We start from the raw sequence: 13,479 nt of genomic DNA, 5'->3' as shown, positions 1-13,479 counted from the left end.
AGGCCCCAACACTGATTCTTGTGGCACTCCACTAATTACAGTTTGCCAACTTGAAAATGCCCTGTATACCTGCTCTGGGCTTTCTGTTAGTTAACCAATCCTCCATCCATGCTAATATATTGCTTCCAGCTCCATGAGCCCTTATTTTATGTATTAAGCTTTTGTGTGGCCATATCTCCTGCCTTCACAAGAAGATCTCATTTTGGTCCCTGATCAGCTCCACCTTTCCTTTAATTACTATTTATATATCTCTAAGCTTAATAATCACCGAGCGGATGCAGATTGGGGCCATAGCCAGTCTGAGGGGTTCCCAGTGTGTATTTGGAAGTTGAGTCGGCGTTGAGGGAATGGATTTTTTAAGACTTTTGAATTTCCTTTTATGTTACCTGCTGATCTATTCCCATTTACTTTCTTTGCCCCTTGTATTTTCCTTTTTCAGTTCTCCCCTGCAATTTGTGTATTCAGCTTGATTCTCTACTCAGCAATGAATCTGACCTTCATCAAAAATCTTCTTTTCTGTCCTGCTTTAATCTGTATATGTCTCGTCACCTTGCTTCGAATACTTTTCCTTTCCATCTCACGGGATCGTGTCTAGTCTGGGTCCGAGCTATCCCCTCTCTCTTTGAAGATCTCCCATTGCTCACTTACTGTTCAATCTTTCAATCTTAGGGCAGAATTTTTCTCTGGTCAGGCGGATGCGCGCCCGACCTGAATGAGCATAAAATGACACGCGGTGGCGCTGGGTGAGCGTCCTGATGTCATCGTGCACTCGCGTGATATGTCGGTCAGCAGGCACACATGGGAGTCGGCAGCACGCCCGCCGACAATGAAGCAGCCTATTAAGGCCCTTAATCAATTAATTGGCTAGAATTTTTCACTGCCCGTCCAATCATTCAGTTGGCGGGTGGGCAAAAAGGCCAAGCGGCCTTTGTATTCTTGGCGAAACCTCATCCATGGGCGGGATAAGGTATCGACCAGTGATTTAAAAAAAACCTTTTAACACTCACATTTAACATGTCTCTGCTCATGTGACAGAGTCACATGAGGGGACATGTTTTCATTATTTTTTAAAATCTTTTTTTAATTATTTTAAAAATCTTCAGCTCCCTGAAGCAGCTCTATGCCTTAGGGAGCTTTTACTACGTGCACCCTCGCGCATGTGCGAACCTCAGTGCTCGCGGCCCTCCTGCCCCCACCCCGGCAGCGCTGAGGCTCTGAGTGCACGATTCACACTGGTTGGCTGTCAATTGGCCAGCCAACGTGAAATCGCGGTCAGGGGTCCGATCGCGGGCAGCGGTCAGCTTCCCGACAGCCCCCGGGCCTGCCTGCTGAGCCCGCCCAATGACCGGAAAATCCTGACCTTAGATTCCAATCCATCTAGGCCAGACCCCTTTTCAACTCACTGAAATTAGCCCTCCTTCAGTTGAATCGAGTGTAACAAGATTTGTCCATTTATTATAAGGCAATCGTCAAGAAGGATTGGTCACAAGTGTTCATTCCTACCTTTCATTGCATAGTTGACAAGATATATCTGCATTGCGTATGTTTGAAAGCATCAGATATATTTGGGCCGGAGTTTTCTGGCCCCATTTTGCGTCAGGCATCATGACGAGCGGTGGGCGACAATATGTTGAGACAGTCAAAAAACATTTTTATGCCATTGTGAAACCAGTTTGCGAGTGTCTGCTTCACCTGTTAATGGCAGGCCGCATTTCCCACTACCACACATCGGGAACCTAATTTCAATACATTAGCATCTCAATATAAGCCCTGCTTGCTGGAATCAACCCCCTCGCACTGGATCATCTGTGCACGTCGTTGTGTTTCACAACTGTACATAAGCGACATGCACCTGGTGAGCTGCACTTTGCTTGGGACTTCAAGGTTTGTTTGCCTATCTTGCTTCGGGCAGCACTCACAGGCATCAGTACCAGGCTTCGCAGGCAGCACCACAGCACTTTTAGGGGGCTCATGGGCAGGTCTCTAGCTACCAGGCCAGCTGTAAGGCGGGAGTGGCTTTACAATGGCTGCTGAGCTAGAGCTTGCTTGGGGAATGGGGAGAAGTGGCCTCAGGCAAGGGAAGAGGCTGCAGGGTGAGGGCTGTACTTGGAAAGAGGAGCATCCCAGGGCGTGTGTGGGGGCACATGTTGACCTGTGCAAGTGGCCTCAAGATGGTGAGGAATGAGGAGGCAGTCTCAAAGGAGATGAGGCCAGATTGAGATGTGAGGGTGTGTGTGAGAGAGTGAGTGGTGATGTCACTTGAGCTGGCAGTGAGTGAGATGCCAGCGAATAAGCGATGGCCTTGCGAGTGTGTGAGTTCAGAGTGATAAGATGGCTGCCCTAGCAGCACGGATGAGTTCATTCATCTATTTTCTGAACTAGATGGCCAACCTCTTGTGTGCAGCATTGGCACTGACCACCTCTGCCACCGCTTCCCAAACCGGGGTGGTGAGGCTGATGGGCCTCCTGTGGCCAGAGCTGGGGTAGAGGACATTGCAGTGGGCCGCCGCAGCATCGAGAACACGTCCCAGGGATGTGCCACTGAATCAGGAGTCTGCACCCATCTTGGCTTTTGGGGCCATGTCTTCACCGGAGCAGTCCTGGGCTGCAAACATTGAGAACTGTGCGCATGACTGCAGTTTAAATATGGCTTCCTGAGTGGGGAAGCAGCGAGGTAACGGCGTGGCAGGCAAATCGGAGGCCGTCTGCCAGCAAGACAACATGTTTCCTGTGGCTGCATGATTAATGAGGCGAGAATGGGATGATATGGTGCGAAATTCCACCACTGCAGCCAGCGGGTAAAACAAATTTTTTCCCACCCGCTACTGCACTTTGTGCAAATCTGGGATGGTTCCACCCTTGGGTACATCCCTACCCCACGAGTTGTTCAAAAGGAGCAAAGCAAGAGCGCAAAATTTGATATTTCAGTCCCTAGCAAAAACAAGCAAAGAAGAATTTGCCTTCTGGAGTCCAATGAAAGAAATGGGCTGGTTCCTTTAAGGTATGAAAGAATGTGAAGCACTAAATATTCGAGTAGAACCGGTGTGTCTGATTGATTTACTAGGAGTGAAATAATAATCACAGGAACTAAAGGCAATGATCACCACTTCAGGAATGTGACGGAGGATCATGTGACTACAAAAATGCTCTTTGTTCTTCTGTTTAAAAATGCGATATCCTAGGTTATTCCAAATTTAGCAGTCTGAGCATTTTTATTAGTCTGTATATGCTGTTAAAAAGAACAGAATGTTAACACCACTGCTGTTATTAATTAGCAACTTGATCAGGAGTTCAGGGAATTAAGAGATAAAGCTTGAGTTACAAATCTCTAGAACTTGCTGGTCATTTTACGCAACTCTTACCTTTGTTACGATTCCTGTGGGGGAACCATAAACCAAAATAACCAGATTTACCCCCAAATGAAGAACTTGCCAACTAGATTTCACTTTTTGTAACTTTTACTTTAACACAAATCAGAGCCAACGCAAATTAATCATGATATAACGGGCAAATGATACTTCAAATAAAAAGATGAATTTCACTTTAGATAGCCAATACAATAAAGACATGTATTTCACAACCACAAGCATTCTCCTTCAGCATGATTGGGATTAGGTAGCTACACAGTCCCACAATATGCTGCTCCTTATTTACGCAGGGTAGGTCAGGAGTCCTATCCAACAACAACTTTTGCATCTGTATTTCATGGATATGATTAAGACCCGCAAGGCACACTTCTAATAATCCTCTCTCCCTTAGGTCACAACAGTCCTAGCTTTCCTAACAGTGTAGCTTTCCAGAGTTCCAGTGACATTACCACTGTGCCACCACCTCCCCTTCATCACCATAAGAATGAATTTTAAATTTTGATGCCAGCGCAGTGGAGAGGGTTGTGTGGGGAGGGGGGGGATGGGTGGGTGGTGGGTGGAGGTGGTGGAGGGGGTGGGTGAGGGGGGGTGGTGGCGCAGTGCTACTCTTCTAAGATTGAAGCCATGGCCTGCTTTGTGTGGTTGGATTAAAGGGAGCACTGCAGGTGGCTGTAATTGATATTGGCACCGGGCAGCAAAACTGACAAAAGTGTTTCACTGCCCACATTCTTCACATTGGTGAATATAAAATTCAGTCAAACTCAGGGGGCTGACCTGCTGGCCTTATGAATAAAGGCGCAGCTAAGTGAGCTACTAAACTACACACATGGGAAGTTCCCAGCCTACACTGAGTTCACATACCTCAGCTGGATCAGCAGTTAGGACAACAAACTTGACCTCATTGACCAGGTAAGTGAACTTAGCCAAGGTATCCAGTCCTAAATGTTACCTCGTGACCTCAGCTAGGATGTGTGTTTATAGATTTTGGATGAAAATTTTGGACGAATCTGATGCACTCCACATTGAAATAACCGGTTCACTTTTGAACCTCGCAAAAGAAAATTTGGAAAAAGAGATGGCAACTTACTTGCATGTTCAATTGTGAAACTTGCAGCACATAAATATGCACAAATATGTGACCATGCTGCATTCTAGGAAAAAAATAGCTTTACATTTTAAAATGCTCCTCCCAGAATATATCTGCCTACTGATCTAAGTAGTATCCAGAGTGAAAGCTTTCTCAATAATAGGTGTGATGTTATCTAACTTGGTTCATTGGTGTTCTATTTGCACTTCATTAAAGAAATTGGATCTTTCTAGTTACAACATTTCTAACCATATGAACCAAAGCTTTGGAGCCAGTCAACTGCAGTAACCCAAAACTATTCAAAATGTCTTTGAGTGACAGACACCATCCATTGTGACACCATTATTATAGTGGGCTGCAGAAGGGTGGTTCTCACTGAAAATCTATGTGAGTCGTCCAGAATTAGTTGAAGTAACACTGGAAAGGAATTGCATGCCACCTGTGGCTAGTTGGTTGCACTCTTGCCTGTGTGAGTTCAAGTCCCACTCCAGGAACTTAAGTCAAGGCTATTACACCAGCGCAGTACTGAGGGAGTGCAGCACTGCCAGAGTGCTGTCTTTCAACTGAGATCTCTGGTAAATGTAAGAAGAAAAATCCCACGGTACTACTTTGTGTAACTTTGTGGGCAAGATATCCGCGGTCAATATTTATCCCTCAACCAACATCTCCAATGCATATTACTTGGTTGTTATCAAAATGCTGTTTCTGGGGCCTTGCTGTGCGCAAATAGGCTACTCCGTGACCACACTTCAAAAGTACTTGAGCTGCGGTAGAGTGCTTTAGAATTCCTGAGATTGTGAAAAGTGCTCTATAAATGTTTGTCTCTTTTTTCTCACTCTTCCAGTCTTATTTCTATGCATATAAAATGGAGGACCTATTCACGCCTCCTCCCATCCCATTTTTTCATTTTTTTCCTGGCTGTGGCAAGGACAACATTCATCAATTATAAGGCACACCTTCATACATTGTAACACTCATGGTTAAATAAGGAAGGAATGAGGTATTTCAACCAGGAAGGGTGAGTGGGTGGGTGAGCTAATAATGAAAGGAAAAATAGTTTGGATAATGTGTATGCAGAAAGTATGAGGGATATGCAGCAGAGGAATAAAACCAAGCAGACTAGTTGCAAAAGGTGAAAAGGCTGAAATAAAAGCAAGCTCAACATAAATTTAAAAAATTAGAAGAATGTTAAATAAAAGGTTAAAATGCTTATGCTGCAATGCACAATGTGTGAAAAATAAATAGCAGAAACTGGGTGTAACTGTCTTACAGAAAGACCGAGACTTGTCCACATTAACAAAAATTTGATTGAACTGGAGAAGAATGGGAAATGAATAATTTGTGCCATATTTAGGACAATTAGAGAAGAAAGCAAAGGAGGTGAAGTTTAAGAAACGACCCCAGGATGTGGGAATTGATTGCCCTTCCCTGGTTGTGTTACAAAACTTGCTTGGCAACTTTAAAGTCACTCTCATTAATATAAGTCGGACACGGGGTAAAAAGAGTTGGTTTTCTTCCTAAAAGCACGTGAGTTGTTTTTTAAACAACAATCTGATAACTTTGTGATCAACTTCTCCCTACTTAAGGAAGGATGTCATTGCATTAGAAGCACTTTAAGAGTGTGAAAGTTACTCATACTTGCTTGAGTGAGCAGGAAGACTTCAAAACTCATACCAGCTGCTAGGACAGGAGTAAAAGCCTTGGTCAGGACTTGACAGTAAATATCATTTTTGGGGCCTGCAGCTTTCAGGAAGCCTCCCCTTAGCCTGGGAATGGGAGTTGTGCTCTCCACTGGAGGCAGCTCCTCTGAGGAGGAAGGGAGGACCAGAAGGAGGAGGAGGTCAGGAGTCCACATTCAGCCTCCAGGGGAGCCACCTTTGGGGGGAGATGCACAGGCACAAGGGACGCAGAAGACGCCACTATCCTGTTGTCAGGGTACACAGGCGGTGAAGCAGCTACCTCAATATGTCTGAGGTCCAGTGCCGAAGAGGACTCCATCTCTCAAGGGAGACAGTCACCTCCATCTGTCAGATGATAGGCCCTGAGTTCTCAAAATGCAAACTGTGTGGGCGGGTACCCCATACCAGTGGCTCTGAAGGTCACAGCTGCCCTCATTCTATGCCTCCGGCTCCTTCCAGGGCTCGGTGGGTGATCTCTGCGGAGTCTCCCAATCAGCTGTCCACACATGTGTCAAGCAGGTGACTGACACTCTATTCAGGTGTGCATTGACTTTCATCCAACACCGCTGGGACGAGGCCAGCCAGGGGGAGCCAGAGGCTTCGCAGCCATTGCTGGCTTCCCCCGTGTCCAGGGTGCAATAAACTGTACACATGTGGCCATCAAGGTGCCAGCAGGTGAGCCTGGTGCCTTTGTCAACAGGAAGGGCTTCCACTCCATGAACGTGCAGATAGTGTGTGATCACAGGATGCTGATTCTACAAATGTGTGCAAGGTACCCAGGCAGCTCCCATGATGCCTACATCCTCAGACACTCCCAGGTACCGGGGCTCTTCAGTGCTACAGCCCGGCTGGATGGATGGCTGCTGGGTGACAAGGCCTATCCCCTCAGAAGGTGGATCATAACGCCTCTCCACCACCCAAGAACAGAAGCTGAGCAGCGGTACAATAGGAGCTCTGGTGGGGAGCTGTGGTGGGGAGAACCATCGGTTTTCTCACGATGCGCTTCCGATGCATGGACCGCTCAGGGGGTGAACTACAATACCGCCCAGCAGATTGTGTGTCACTGATAGTGGTTGCCTGCTGCGCTCTCCTCAATCTGGCCCTGGAAAGGGGGGATGCAATGGATGAGGAAGACATAGACGCAGTTGCTCCGGGTTCTCACAATGAGTCCAGCAGCGAGTTTGAGGATGAGCATGCACAGGGAAATGCTGGAGGGGGTAGACGCTAACCTGGGCATACTCCAGGGAGGCAGGGACACCTGGGAGGCTTTAATCCAATGAACCCTCAGCTAGCACACCACATATGGGCCTTCAACACACGCCAGGGCTGCAGGCTCCATACTTGATAAATCAGCCTGGACACTAACATGAACTAAGGCCCTTGTCAATAAAGCTCAATGCCAAACAACTCACTCATAACATCATGGCTTCCCGTCCACTTGCAGAAGTAAGGGATCACCCTGAGGCATGGCAACATGCCAAAATTTATTGAGTGAACAAATGTAACTTCATGAAGCAAAACAAATGGTGTTGGACATCACACTCAAGTCTTCGACTAAGTATTATAGGCCAACATATAAGCAACAGTGAGAAACTTGTGGTGTGCCTAAGGTGCCTTAACTTTACGCTTCTGGGTGCTGCGTCTAGGTGCTGTCCCCTCGCTGGCACTGGCATCTGAGACAGTCTGCTCACTGCGCTGTCCTGTTGGCCTTGGTGACCTTGGCAGACATGCTCTGGCCCGTGGAGCATTAGATGGCCCCACCTGGAAGGGAGCGGACAGTTCCACAGCTGGCATCCCCCCAGTCGCTGAAGCCTCATTGGATGCCATGGTCACTGGCAGAGGGGCAGAGGAGCTGCCGCCCTCATGTGGAATGCCCTGAGAAGAGCCCACAGAGATGAAAGGCAGCTGCTGCGCTGACATGAGGTTGCTTCGGACCTCCCCGCTCACCGTGGATGGATGGGCACCGAGCTGGGATACTTGGTGCCCAGAGTTTCTCCCACTCTGGCACTGACCAGCTGAGGTCAATGGTGCTGTGAGGGCTTGCAGGTCCAAGTGCAACCTCATGAGGCCCTAACTATATTCTCCTGGAGGAGCCTCTCCACGAGAGTCACCACTCTCTCCATGGAGGAAGCTTGGCGCTCAGCCATGAGGCTCATTGCATCAGTGATGTTCCACGTGGGCTGTTCCAGCATGGGCACCATGCCATGCATTGCCACACGTACCTCTGTCAGATCGTCCCACATTCCCCGCTGTACTTCCAGCGTTCGCTGCTTCCAGAGGCACATCAACAGCCATCAACCGAGCATATACCTGGTCCCCAGCAGTCCTCCGACTACTGGCGCCCTGAGCACTCTCTGTCTCTGCTCGCACCTCAAGCGAGTGTGAAGTGCCCTCACCACCGTGCCCAGGGACACTAGCTGAATATCTAATTCCCACCGAGGTGCTAGGACCTGTGCCTATCAGAGATGGTGTGATGCTGGTGAGTGGATTTGCCCTGGGGCATCAGGGGTGAAGGGTGGGCCCTCTGCTTCCTCCTCCCGGCCCTACTCCGGTGATGCTGAAAGGAAGAGAAAGGACATTTGATTAGTTACAGTGCAGACAATTTCAACTTGCATGCCGTTCCCCCCCCGATCATTATGTGCTCATCCTTCCATAATCAATTGTAAACCCATGTTGCTAACTTCAATCATGGAGCATTCAGTAGTGCCATGGCTTCTGTGACCCACATGGTGACCTGAGTGCTCACCAAACATACCTCCCAGTGGCACCCCAGCCTCACTGCCAACGGTGGACCTGGGCGTGGGGCGCCTTTCCAGAACCCTGGCCTGCTGTTCAAAAGCTGTTAGAATGGTCAACTGGGCCTGCCCTCCGCCAGTCCACATTCATTCAGAGGCATTGTGTGCAGTCTTCTCCTGAAAAGGAGAGAGGAGCATCGATTAGTCCAGCCTGAACCTGAATTCCCATCGCATCCCTGCCACCCCAGCCAGAGTGGGACATTGCAGGACTCCAGTTCTTCGTCACCCGGCAGCTGCCGCACACTCACCCAAACAAGCCAGGGCTGACCACCCACCGTTGCCCAAATGCTGCCTCCTCCACATGTGGCACCACAAGGTGTCACTTTGCTAAGCAAGGAGGCACAAGCACGTGGAGCCCAAACACCAGCAGATGGATTGGTGCCCCGCCAACTGGAATCTCCCCTCCCAGCATGTTAGCACCCTGACTTTGACATGCTTCCCAGTTCCAGCACTCTGCCTGGATACATCCCTTGACATTCAACCCCATTCAATAGTCTGGGTGTCAGTGTCGCACATGCTGCAGTTGCAGAAAACATCCTAGCTCAACTCTCTCAGGGTGAACTGGGCATGGGCAATATTTGCTGGCACACCCAGCGAGGGATCCATGTCGTGAGGGATTCAATGCCATTACTGTACTCAGAGTTGCCGGAGGGGGGTTGGGGGTTGGGGTTAAGTGATTTGAGGCAACATGGTACTCAACCTTCCCAAATGTAGAAGATCGTTGAACCTTTTGTGGCACCGGAGCCATGTGCACCGCACCACCTCATGGGAGCTCACACTCTCAGCCACCTCACGTACGTTTGGTCAGGCGGGGAGGCCTCCGCCTCCCTTCCCTCGGAAGAAGGACCTCCTACCACACTGCCACCTCCTCCAGGAGTGCAGCCAGGCACTCATTTGAAAAGCGAGCGGCACACTGCCCCTCTGGCTTACCCTCCGGCCTGGCTTGCCCTGATGTCCTGCCCTCCGGCCTGGCCTGCCCCGATGGCCTACCCTCCGGCCTGGCCTGCCCTGATGGCCTACCCTCCGGCCTGGCCTGCCCTGCTGGCCTACCCTCCGGCCTGGCCTGCCCCGATGGCCTACCCTCCGGCCTGGCCTGCCCTGATGGCCTACCCTCCGGCCAGGCCTGCCCTGATGGCCTACCCTCCGGCCAGGCCTGCCCTGATGGATACCTTCCTGTGTCAGGCACATTGCCCTTCTGATGTGCTCTTCTCCCAGCCAATGGGAGCAGCCTTTCCAGGGCTGCCAGGCAATCATTTAAACAGGCCACCGGGTCGCCATTGGAGCTGCCAGTCTGAGCGCGTCCTGCTGCCGCCTGCCTACTCCCGCTATGCACGGGAGTCATGAACTATGCTGGGTGGGTCTTAATTGGCCTGCCCATGTCAAATGGCAGTGATGACCTGATCGTGGGCAGCGATCAGCTCCACGCCCGCCCGTGCCCACTCCCGCATGGCCTGCCCCACATGGGGAAAATTCTCCCCATAACCACTAGAACATGGTACCTGTACAGAGTGACACCATTGGTTAAAGAGGGGGCACATGCTATAGGGGGAGTTGATAAAGACAAGGAAGGGTTATAAATGGAGACAAGGTAGTCAGGACTCAAAGATAAGAAAAGGACATGCTACATTATTAGGACCATATTACAGATCTCCAAATTGTGGGAAGGAAATGAAAGATGAAATCTGTAGCTGGATTCAGGGCCAAATACTGTTTTGACTGTTCTGGAAGATCTTAATTATCTTTTGGGATGGCATTGGTTACATAAAGTGTCTATTAGAAAAGTCTTCTTGGTCTTTGGTATGTTAACCACAAGTCTTTATTAACCACTTGCAACTATATACAGATATACAGTTAAGTGTATAGGCATGGAGCTAACTCCATCTCTAGGTCTTAATACATCTTTGTCCAACATCACACTGGCCCTGGTTTAAGTCATGTGCCTTCTTCCATCACTGTGTAGGCGGTACTGTACTCAGTACCACCCTGTATGTACCAAACTCTTATACTACACCACCCCCAAGTCTTTATCCCATGGTTATAGAGTTACTTTAGTTTACTTCAAGTCTCACATTTTTATAAGTCTAATGTATTTACCTTATTGTTCCAACCTTAATGCTATTCCAACGTTATTGCTAATACACTATTAGCATTGAGAACATTCTCAGTACCCCATCTCCCACCTTCAAGTCCTTGAGGTTAGAGGTTCAGGCAGTCTGGTGGCCATATAGCCCTTCCACATCTTGTTCACCGTTCTGTTGGGAGAGTGGTACACTCTGTTGGTTTTGGTTCTTGTTGTGGGATTGGAGGTGGGACTGGCATTTATTTATCCTCATCAATAGTCCTCCAATATGCAATGGAGGGAGCCTGTCTAGGGAGAGGCTGGAGACTCTTTCTGTTGCATCTGACTGTGCCCTCTGGTATGCCAATCTGGTAGTGCTGGGATTGGTCCTCGTTCTGTTGGAGGACCATTCCTTGTCTCCCAATGGTCAAGATCCAGACCTTGTCACCTTGCTGCAGCTGTATTAAGTGTCTGGTGCGGTGCCATCTGTTGTAGGTAGAAGCTTGCTTCTGTCTGTAGGACTGCTTGCATGTCCTGGTCATTCTTGGCTATCAAACCTGGCAGGAGTTTCTTCGGCAGGATCGGGATTTGTGTACAAAGCTTCCTGTCCATCAGGACCTCGGAGTGGGACAGGCCGATCTGTAAGGGGGTGGACCTGTAAGTGAGCAGTGCGGTGAGGAAGTCCTCGTTTTTCTTCAGGAGGGCCTTTACCATACGGGCTCCTCATTCCACTTCACCATTTGATAGCTGGGAAGTCGGTATAGTGATGGAAACTGGCTATGGCTGCAAAGTGTGTGAAGCATTTGTTACAGAATTGTGAGCTGCTATCCGATATGAGCTCGTCTGGGATGCCATTGCTTGGAAACATCTTTTTGAGTGCTTTGATGACCATCTCCACGGTGATCATATGAAGTTGATTTACCTCCACCCCTGGCTGGATAAGTAGTCAATGACAATTAGGAAGGATTTACAGACAAACAGGTGTGCGTCCAGCTTTTCCCATGGCTTGTTGGGAAATTGTATGGGAATGAGTGGTTCCCTTTGGTCCTGGTGGTGCATTGCAGAAACCTGGCAATTTATGATAGTTGTCTGTATTGCTTTGGAGATACCCAGCCAGAGATGTTGGATTGGGCCCAGGCCCTGTATTTAGTGATGACCAGTTGACCCCAGTGTATCTTCTGAAGGATATCTGACCACATAGAGGCCAGGATGACCAGCCGTTTGTCTAGACCAGGAGGTCATCTATGACTGCAAAGTGACTCTGCTGTTCAAACCACATTTGGCTGAACACCACTTGGTCTCTGACGAGGCCACCCTTGTTGGCAGCAGGTATGGATGCGGGCACACTCTTCATCGCAGAGCTGCTCTTGGCAGAAGCGTAGTAGACGGGTTGCCAACTGCCATTCATTTGCTCCCGAAAGAGAACTGCTCCAAGGCCTGTGGACGAAGCATCGGCCACTATGGTGGTGGCAGAGCTGGGTTGTAGTGGGCCAGAATGTTGATGGAGAGCACATCTCCTTGATGCGAGTGAATGCATGCACTTGCTGGGAACCCCAGTACCACGCTTGGTCTTTCTTGCGCAGGTGTCTTAATGAGTCTATGACTTGTGCCAAGTGAGGCAAAGCCTTTGCCAGCTGGTTCACCATCCCTTGGAAACGCTGGAGATTGGCCGTGGAGGAAGGGTGGGGAATTCAGTGGTCGCCTTGGCTTTGTGTGGGTCTGCTTTGATGCCTTTGTTGCTGACAAGGTGGTCCAGGAACTGGATGGAGGTTTTGGTAAACTCTTAGTTATCGTTCAGTGTCAGTCTTGCCTCTTGCAGTCATTCCAAGACTGCCATGAGCCTTTCATTGTGCTCTTCCATCATGACCCTGTGAAACAAGGCATCGTCCATATGCTGAAGGCCTTGCAGGATGTCTGGCCTCAGGCACTGGAATATCTCTGGCGCCAACATAATCCCAAAGGACAGATGGTTGAAGTAAATTCTTCCAAAGTGGGGTAATAAATGAAGTTAGGAGTCAGGAGTCCTCATCAAGGGAAGTTGACAGAAATTACTGTTAGTATCTAGTTTGGAAAACACCATGACCCTTGGTTAGTCAGGTTCTCGTCCACTGAGAACATGGGATGGACCTGCCTGGCTAAGGCCTTGTTAAGCTGTGTGAGGTCTGGGAAGATGGGGAGAGACCTGTTTGGTTTTTCGACTGGGGTCACCCCGAGCACCATGCAGTAGTTAATTGACTGGGGAAATGACTCCCATGTTCACCCCCTTGTCCAGCTACCGCTGTGCTTCCTTTATGAAGGATGGGGAACCTTCCATCACACCGGCTTGGCATCACTCCTGAGCGTGATCCTGGCTGCATTTTTCAGGCAGCCCTGTCCAGTGAACAGCTTCAGGGACTCTCGTCTGTATTTGGAGCTAGACCCGTTCTTCTTGGCCTTATCAATCTGTTGCAGGAAGTTAAGTTTGTTACAGGCACTGCAGCTTAACTGAGAG

Source organism: Carcharodon carcharias, chromosome 11 (genome assembly GCF_017639515.1).
Source record: "Carcharodon carcharias isolate sCarCar2 chromosome 11, sCarCar2.pri, whole genome shotgun sequence".
NCBI classification, from domain to species: domain Eukaryota; kingdom Metazoa; phylum Chordata; class Chondrichthyes; order Lamniformes; family Lamnidae; genus Carcharodon; species Carcharodon carcharias.
The sequence above is the reverse complement of the archived record's forward strand: the minus strand, read 5'-3'. Positions refer to the sequence as shown.